The following is a 7,190-nucleotide window of genomic DNA, read 5'->3' as shown; positions in this document are numbered from 1 at the left end:
ACTACCCCATTACTTATTACTTATTCTTGGAGTATTTATGTTCATGATAATTGATAGTCCCTGGCATATCTCTTCTGAAGTTAGTGCAGCCAGATGAGATATTTAATTGGAAAAAAAAATATAAAAGTGTCTTTCTAGATCTCCATTGGTTTATGGCTCAAGAGATGTGACCTTATTCACTCCTATAACCTATAAGTTATAAGAATTAAAGTCAGAAGTATAATTTCTGACAGTGTAAAAATGCTTTTTGGTACAGCTGGTCCAGAAAAAGTTGGCTTTCAGTGAGTATTTTTTTATTATGGGAACCGAGTCACTTGTCATGAAAGTAACTAAGTTTTGGCTTTTACCTGTTAACCAGTGCAATAACAAAATAAAATATTTTACTGGAAAGGCTAATTAAACACCCCACACACATCTGACTTGGTACTTTGTCTATCAGGTCTATAGTCTATTTTGAAACATTAGGTGGGATGTAATTCATAACACGTGTTTTGTTCCATCAGCAGGTAAAAAGCAGAGATAAAACTTCAGCTTCGGTAAGCCCAGGGTGGATCACAGACAGCTTATGGAGGTGCTAAAAAACACATGCTGAGGCTCTGTCCTGTCAAATGATCACCTTTCTGCAAGCAACGTGACATCCACCTCAGGTAAGTAACTGGATGTTTGTATGTGTCACATCATGCAGACAGATGCCCACCAGATGCACCTCATGCAGTTGTCCTTGCCTATGACAGCGATATGACTAGGGAACAAACAAACAGCTGGCCAGATGAGATGTCTCTCAGCACTGCTGGAAGACATCCATATTTTGACATAAGACAGGAAAGCCCCTGGCTGCGGGTGGGAATGTGCATATACAATCCCTGTATTTACACTATTGCTCCTGTGTCATATGAACGGTGAGTAAGACCATAGTCTTTGAAAGCCTAAACCAGTGAAGATCCTCCCACTCTCAGCAGCTGCTCATATAAAATCTCACTTCAGTAACCAGTTCAGATCAGTGTAGGCTGAGTTGGGCCCATGAAGTTTAACAGCAGAGAACCTGGCTTTGGACGTAGTTTCTGACGGTAGAAGCAGTCAGGCAAATGTAGTTCATTTGATCCTGCTAAACCTAATAGAGCTGCACAGCAGCACATGGAAACGTAATTGGGACCATTACCGTGTTCTGGTGAATGCAAAAGCAATTCTGTTTAACTTTAAACGGTATCTATTCCGCTACCTCAGAGTCAGCATTGTTACCAAAATATCTACCTGTACGGCTGGGCGCAGCACCTAGGTATAAAGTGTTGTGGCTAATTTAACTCAGCCATATAGCTCCTCAGCATGCAGAAACTGCGCATAGGGGACTTCACCATTTCTGTTTGCATAGATCTGTGGGCATTTCTGATGGGTTTATGCTCCAGCTGTTCTGGAAACTAAGTCACACAAGGTCAAGCAAGCTGTCATGACATCAGGCTGTATTTGATCACACAGCATAGAAAGGGCTCAGGCAGCCTTTAGTTTTGAAAGACTTGGCAAAAAGTCCAGTAAAACATCTAAATGGTTATAATTGTTTAATTCCCCTGAAAGGGAATCTTTTCAGCCTATACAAAAAGCCAATTAAAAAACACCAACAAAACAACAAACACAAAAGAATATTATGATGATGCTGAAGGTAACATTCGAGTTCAGGAAAACAGTTCAGTGTTTTGAGGGTTGTCACAGAGTCATTGTGAGGAGCCGTGGAGATGCGCTTTTGCATGTCCCATGTGCAGCCTTCAAACCACCAAGGCAGTGGTGATGTATTTTCTTTAGTAGGAGAATATAGAAAAAAAATTAAATCCTTACCTTAATCCTACCCTACCAGATAGGAATGGTAAAGCGGACAGTATTCTGAAGCTGCCAGCAGCAGTGAGTCCATGTCGTATGTAAGAAGGTAGTGTAAAGAAGGTAAATGTGAAATCTTGTGTAAGGGAAGACAATATTTGTTTATAGGGCCTCCAAGTAAGTTGATTTTACCAACTTGCATGCATTTGGTCTCAGATTTCATTCACTCACAGTATCCCATCCACATGCCTACAAATATCGGGACATGTGTGCCCAAGTGGTCTGGCCAGGAACACCTGCATAGAGGACACGAGTTACTGAGCCCTTGTTACATCACTGATGTTCTTTTGACTGGCCATGGTGAAATACTTTGGGGACAGATCTTTTACACTCTTTAAGAGTTCTTACGGGACAGTCTTTTGCTTCAGAATCTTGCTTACTTCAGTCTCTACAAATTGCAAAGTCACGTCTCCTTATCTGTTTTTCCTTTTCTGTTTGAAATCTGTGTCTCTTTTCCTGGTGGACTAATAAGACAAGGGTATGTGGTTTGCTGCAACCTGGCTGCAGTCACCCAGTTGACAAGGCATCTGTGCTGTGGTCTTATCAGTGCACAGGCCTTCAGATCTTGGCAGACAAAATACATGCCTCCATTTTGCTTCTGGGAAAGGTTTCCTGGGAGCAGTGTCCTGGGAATGGTGTCCTTCGCTATCAGTATAGGCAATTCTCTTAACCCTTGTTCTGCTGTTTCTTCTGGTGTTCACACACACATTTACATTCATAATTCATTAAAAAAAAAAAAATATATATGCTATTCTTTCATTTCTGTTATCAAACCCTACAAGCTGGTCTTACTATTTTTTGGTGCGGCGTTCTTATGTTTTTACATTTTCTTCTCCAGTTCATTACAATGTTCATAACTGGTGAGCTGCTTCTTCTTTACTTGCTTGCAAAACACATTACAAAAATATTTTTTCCCATCGCTTCTCACCCAAATGCCAGCACTAATATGTATTCCCATCTGCCATGACTCAGTCATGATACTGAGAAACATGCAAAACTCCTTCATGTCTGAAAGTCATGCCAGCATGCCAATAGAAACATTGCCTCCATCTGAACTGTGATCAGTAATTTTGAACAACCATTGGTGCCAGATGGTCAGATGTCAATTTAGCACTTGAGCTAGGTAGGTCAGAAAGTTGAAACAAATCAATAAAACTATTTAGAAGAGAATTGTGATGTGAAGATTTTGATAGCTGGCTTCATTCCTCCCCTTCCCCTGCCCCAGATCAACTGATTAGATTAAAGCTGTACAAATTAAAAAAACAAACAACAAAACAGGTACTGAAAATTAAGCAAAAAAAAAAAAAGTATAAATGCTCTATCTACCACTTAGTCACTATGTCATTGCACTTTGTCTTTTTCATCCAAAGTGTCTATTCAGATAAGATAACTTATCAAAGTATCTCAGAATGAAATTCAGTATCACACTTTAGACCTGCTTCATGATGAAGGTCCACAGTCAATATGCTATTCAAAGAGCAAAATTCAAGGACACATTTGCAAATTGTAATACTGGAAAACTGACCATGAAATAGTCCTCTTTGAATCAGTACTTCTAAGAACAGCCTGATTTTCCAGTTGAGTTCGTGCTGGCCTTACGCTACCTGTATGCAGCTCTGCACTGAGGTTGCAAGATAAACTCATTCTTGGCAACTCAGCATTCTCCATAGCTCCGAGAGGAAGGAGCAACTGAGAACCATCTGTAGGGAACCTCTTGTTCCTCTCCATGTAGGAACCACCTTAGCAATAATGTACACAATAAGGAGATGCCGGGGTGAGTGAAGGGCAGACCAGACAGCAATGTGTTCTGCTCAACCTGGAGCCACTTGAGCCACACTGAACTCTCCAGACAGCCCACGGTCATGGATGCAGTGGGCTGTTTAAGTGTTTTTGTGCCAGCACAGGAGGGCCTACACACCAGACCTTTGCTGGAGCTAGCAAGGATAATATCAACAGCAAAGACAAGGTTAGTGCAGGCTTCAGCGCAGCCTTGCGCAAGCAGTCCTATACCCCTGAATATATTCTTGGACTACACCACCTCCTCCATCGTTTCTTTCTATTATTAATGTTAGTCTGATGTAGCTGAAGACTGAAATCTTTGTCTACCCCATGGCAGCTGATCTAGGGCACGTCTGTGAGGTGGTGGCTGGAACTCAGATTTATCTGCTTTCAAATGGAGGTTGGGAAAAAAAACAACAAAACATGCAAGAGCAGGTGAAGGCCATGATTTAAGAATCAAAGAAAGTGTTAATTGTAGGTAGACTATATAGCAACAGTGCTTCTAATTTTTTTTCTTCAAAGAAAACCCTTCATTTCCTTTGCCTTTAGAAAACCTAAAATTTTTAGAATTTTAGAATTTAGAAAGAAAACCTTTAGAAAATAAAGCCATATCACCTCTAACATGCTGTAGTTTCAAAAACTCAAACCCAAGATCTCACCAATTGTACCTAATAAGGTGCTTGAAATTCAAACGATAGCACCATATAAAATGGAACAAAGTCAAAGTTTTGTGGCAGTCCACAAGCCAGTAATACAAAATGACACTTACATGTACAATTTTATAAGTCCTTGCCCCTTCTGAAATCAAATCTGATGAGAACAGAACTAGGGTCTCCACCCAATGCAACAGATGTGCTTGAAGAGGTTTGTATCAGCAGAAGCAAGATCAAGCTCTGGGGCAAAACCACGGGAATCCATTTTTAAAAATCTAAGCATTGACATGCCATGTTTTATGACCATTTACATGGGCAAAGAGACATCTGAGCTCAAAGCAGACAGATGCATGTTTAATTGTTCAGCCTGTCTGCATGAATAACAGTTTCCAGATATGACAAGCTTGCATGTAGGAAATTATACTTATTTCATAAACTTTATTCACAGTCATGAAGTCTGGTTTTTATAAAGTGTCTCTTTCAGATTAGCTCCTGCTTCCTTAGAAGAATTTCTGTTAACAGAATGAATTTCAGTCTCCCAAATATGCATATATACAAAGGAAGGAGATACTGTTGATCAGAGAAACTATATCAAGCTGCCAAAAAAATGAATACTGAAATTCTTACCCCAGTAAAATCAGTGGTGTTTTCCCCACTGACTTCCATCCTTACAGAGTTTGATTTTTAGATGTTCTTGTTCAAATCAAAATATCTGAAGAGATGCTTAGAGAAGTACTGAGTCTTCCTGGAAGAATCTATACCATGCCACTCTCAACTGTGTTAAGAATCAGCTCAATTCTTTCTTTTTTCAAATGGCTGATTAAAGTATTCGTACCTGAAGGGGACACTGATGATTGTGGCCTGCAGAGAAGTGGAATATTTTTTCATAAGCAACCAGTTCTGCATTGTATTTTGTAAAACACTGGTATGCACAACACTTCACTGTGACATGCACAGCTTTGCACAAGGCAGTAAAGAAGATAAAGTGCCTTTTTTCTTTATGTTTGTTTTTCTAATTTCCACCCTGTAACAATTCTTTTGTTCCTACTATATGAGCAAAGCTATCATTTTGAACTCTAACAAACCAATCATAATACAGTACTGAATTTCAGATACCCGAAACCATTCAAAATATACTCGCAGAGCTTATTTTCTGAAGAGTTTATAGCTAGATCCACGCCAGATCTTAGTAGTGATAGTACATCACCTTTTACATGCCTGAATGCCTGGTACAATCTGTAGCCTGACGGGCAACAAGCCTGCCTATACAATGCATAAAACTACCTGAAGAAGAGTATCACCAAAAGCCAGCATCACAAAGAGGTGACAGATAATAGGAAATACCGAGGAGGTACATAAGCTTATCTCCTCACACCGTTTTCAGCGATATAAGCTCCTTACGCAATGCAAAAGCACTCTTTCTGCCATTAAACATCTATCTTAATTGAAGGTTTTACCTCTTCCAGTTACTTAGTATTAGTGGCAAGGTGTACATTTCTGTCCCTATAGATCTGCCAGGGGAAAAAATGACACACTCACCTCCTTTGAGAAATCAGCCAGGTTCATTTAGATCATCTTCTCTGTCTATTCACGATCATATATGTGAATTTGATTGAAGCAAATGGGGGAGTCCTCGCACAGTCGCTTCCTCTGGCAGAGCTGTGAAGACAAGTTTATCCTGGAGAGAGGGAATACCAGGATGCTTCTGTCTCCATTAGCAGAGCTATTGTCAAGGGAGCCATTGATCGTACAGTCATTCACCAAATATTCTGTTCACTCACAAAATTATCTGTTGCTTCTGGCCCTATCCTGCCTCGGAATGTGTTGTATCACCCTCCCGTTACATCTGGCTTTGGGATTAGCATAGGCAGACACTGCGCGGCTCTCTACCTGCTGCATAGAAGTGCCCTTAAACACAAGAGGTGATGCCTGAAGATTAAGAGCCACCAAATCAGGGATTTTGGCATTCCCTTCTGATAAACCTTCATAATTGGATTTGTCCCAGAAAGGATGGTCAGACAACACGTAGACTCCTGAATTAATGGGCAAGTCCTTGGTGACTTGAGGTTTTTTTGCATGTGGCTTGAGAGGAAGAAGTCACATGTACTTTGATTTTTCCCGCATGTCTTTGAAATAGTGGATGGTGTTATTTTGTGATGCATGTTGTGGTCAGAATGAATTCTTTCATAATAAATTCTCTATTAAGAATTTCAGGAAGATATGTTGTAGCTTGTTATTGACATACAGTGCAAGCTGATGTTCATAAAAAAATAGAAGGGTGTTTGTGTAGGATGGAATCAAATGCTTTTTTTCCTCTCAGGTGCTGTTTCAGGTCTCTTTTTTTCTTCAGAATCAGGAGCGACATGAAAGAAAATTTTGTTCATTTTGCAAAACAAAACAGTAAAGCTCTCATGCACCATTTACCTTTTCACTCCATAAATGTTATGAGTAAATGTTATTTATAAATATATATTGTGACAGTGTCACAATTTTTCATCATGAAAGCAATTTTTTTGAGACAGTCTTTCAGTCACGACTAGTTTTATATTTGGCTGACTCATTGCATCTTGCAATTAAATAAGATGTGTGTACGTTTTGATCTTTAAAGAGGCATGCTGGATATTATCCCAAGAAGTAATTTAATTATTTTGCATGTATTATGCTTTTGCAATTCAGACATGTTTAGCTAAATAGACTTAGTCTTGCTCTCTAATTAACTTAGTTTTGTTTGGTTTTTAATGGTGTTACTATCTCTTTGGAAGGGTGAGATGTCCCTTTTCAGGAGGCTAAGCATTGAGATAAATACAATATATTATGGTTATTAGGAAAAAAAAAAATCAACTATTGAACTGAGAAACATGTAGCCGACCAAGCCTTGCTTTGTATATTATA

General features: G+C 39.4%; 1 long non-coding RNA gene across 1 annotated transcript; it reads right to left on the bottom strand.

Moving 5' to 3' along the window:
* Positions 1 to 1,538: 1,538 nt before the first annotated feature.
* Positions 1,539 to 6,845, bottom strand: LOC130152614 (uncharacterized). The gene is made up of 2 exons (XR_008823031.1): positions 5,838 to 6,845; positions 1,539 to 1,788 (listed from the first exon to the last, which is right to left on the bottom strand). It is a non-coding gene; the product is annotated as an uncharacterized LOC130152614 (long non-coding RNA).
* Positions 6,846 to 7,190: the final 345 nt, after the last annotated feature.

Source organism: Falco biarmicus, chromosome 7 (assembly GCF_023638135.1).
Source record: "Falco biarmicus isolate bFalBia1 chromosome 7, bFalBia1.pri, whole genome shotgun sequence".
Classification (NCBI taxonomy): Eukaryota; Metazoa; Chordata; class Aves; order Falconiformes; family Falconidae; genus Falco; species Falco biarmicus.
Note: the sequence above shows the minus strand (reverse complement) of the source record. Positions and strands in the feature narration are given on the sequence as shown.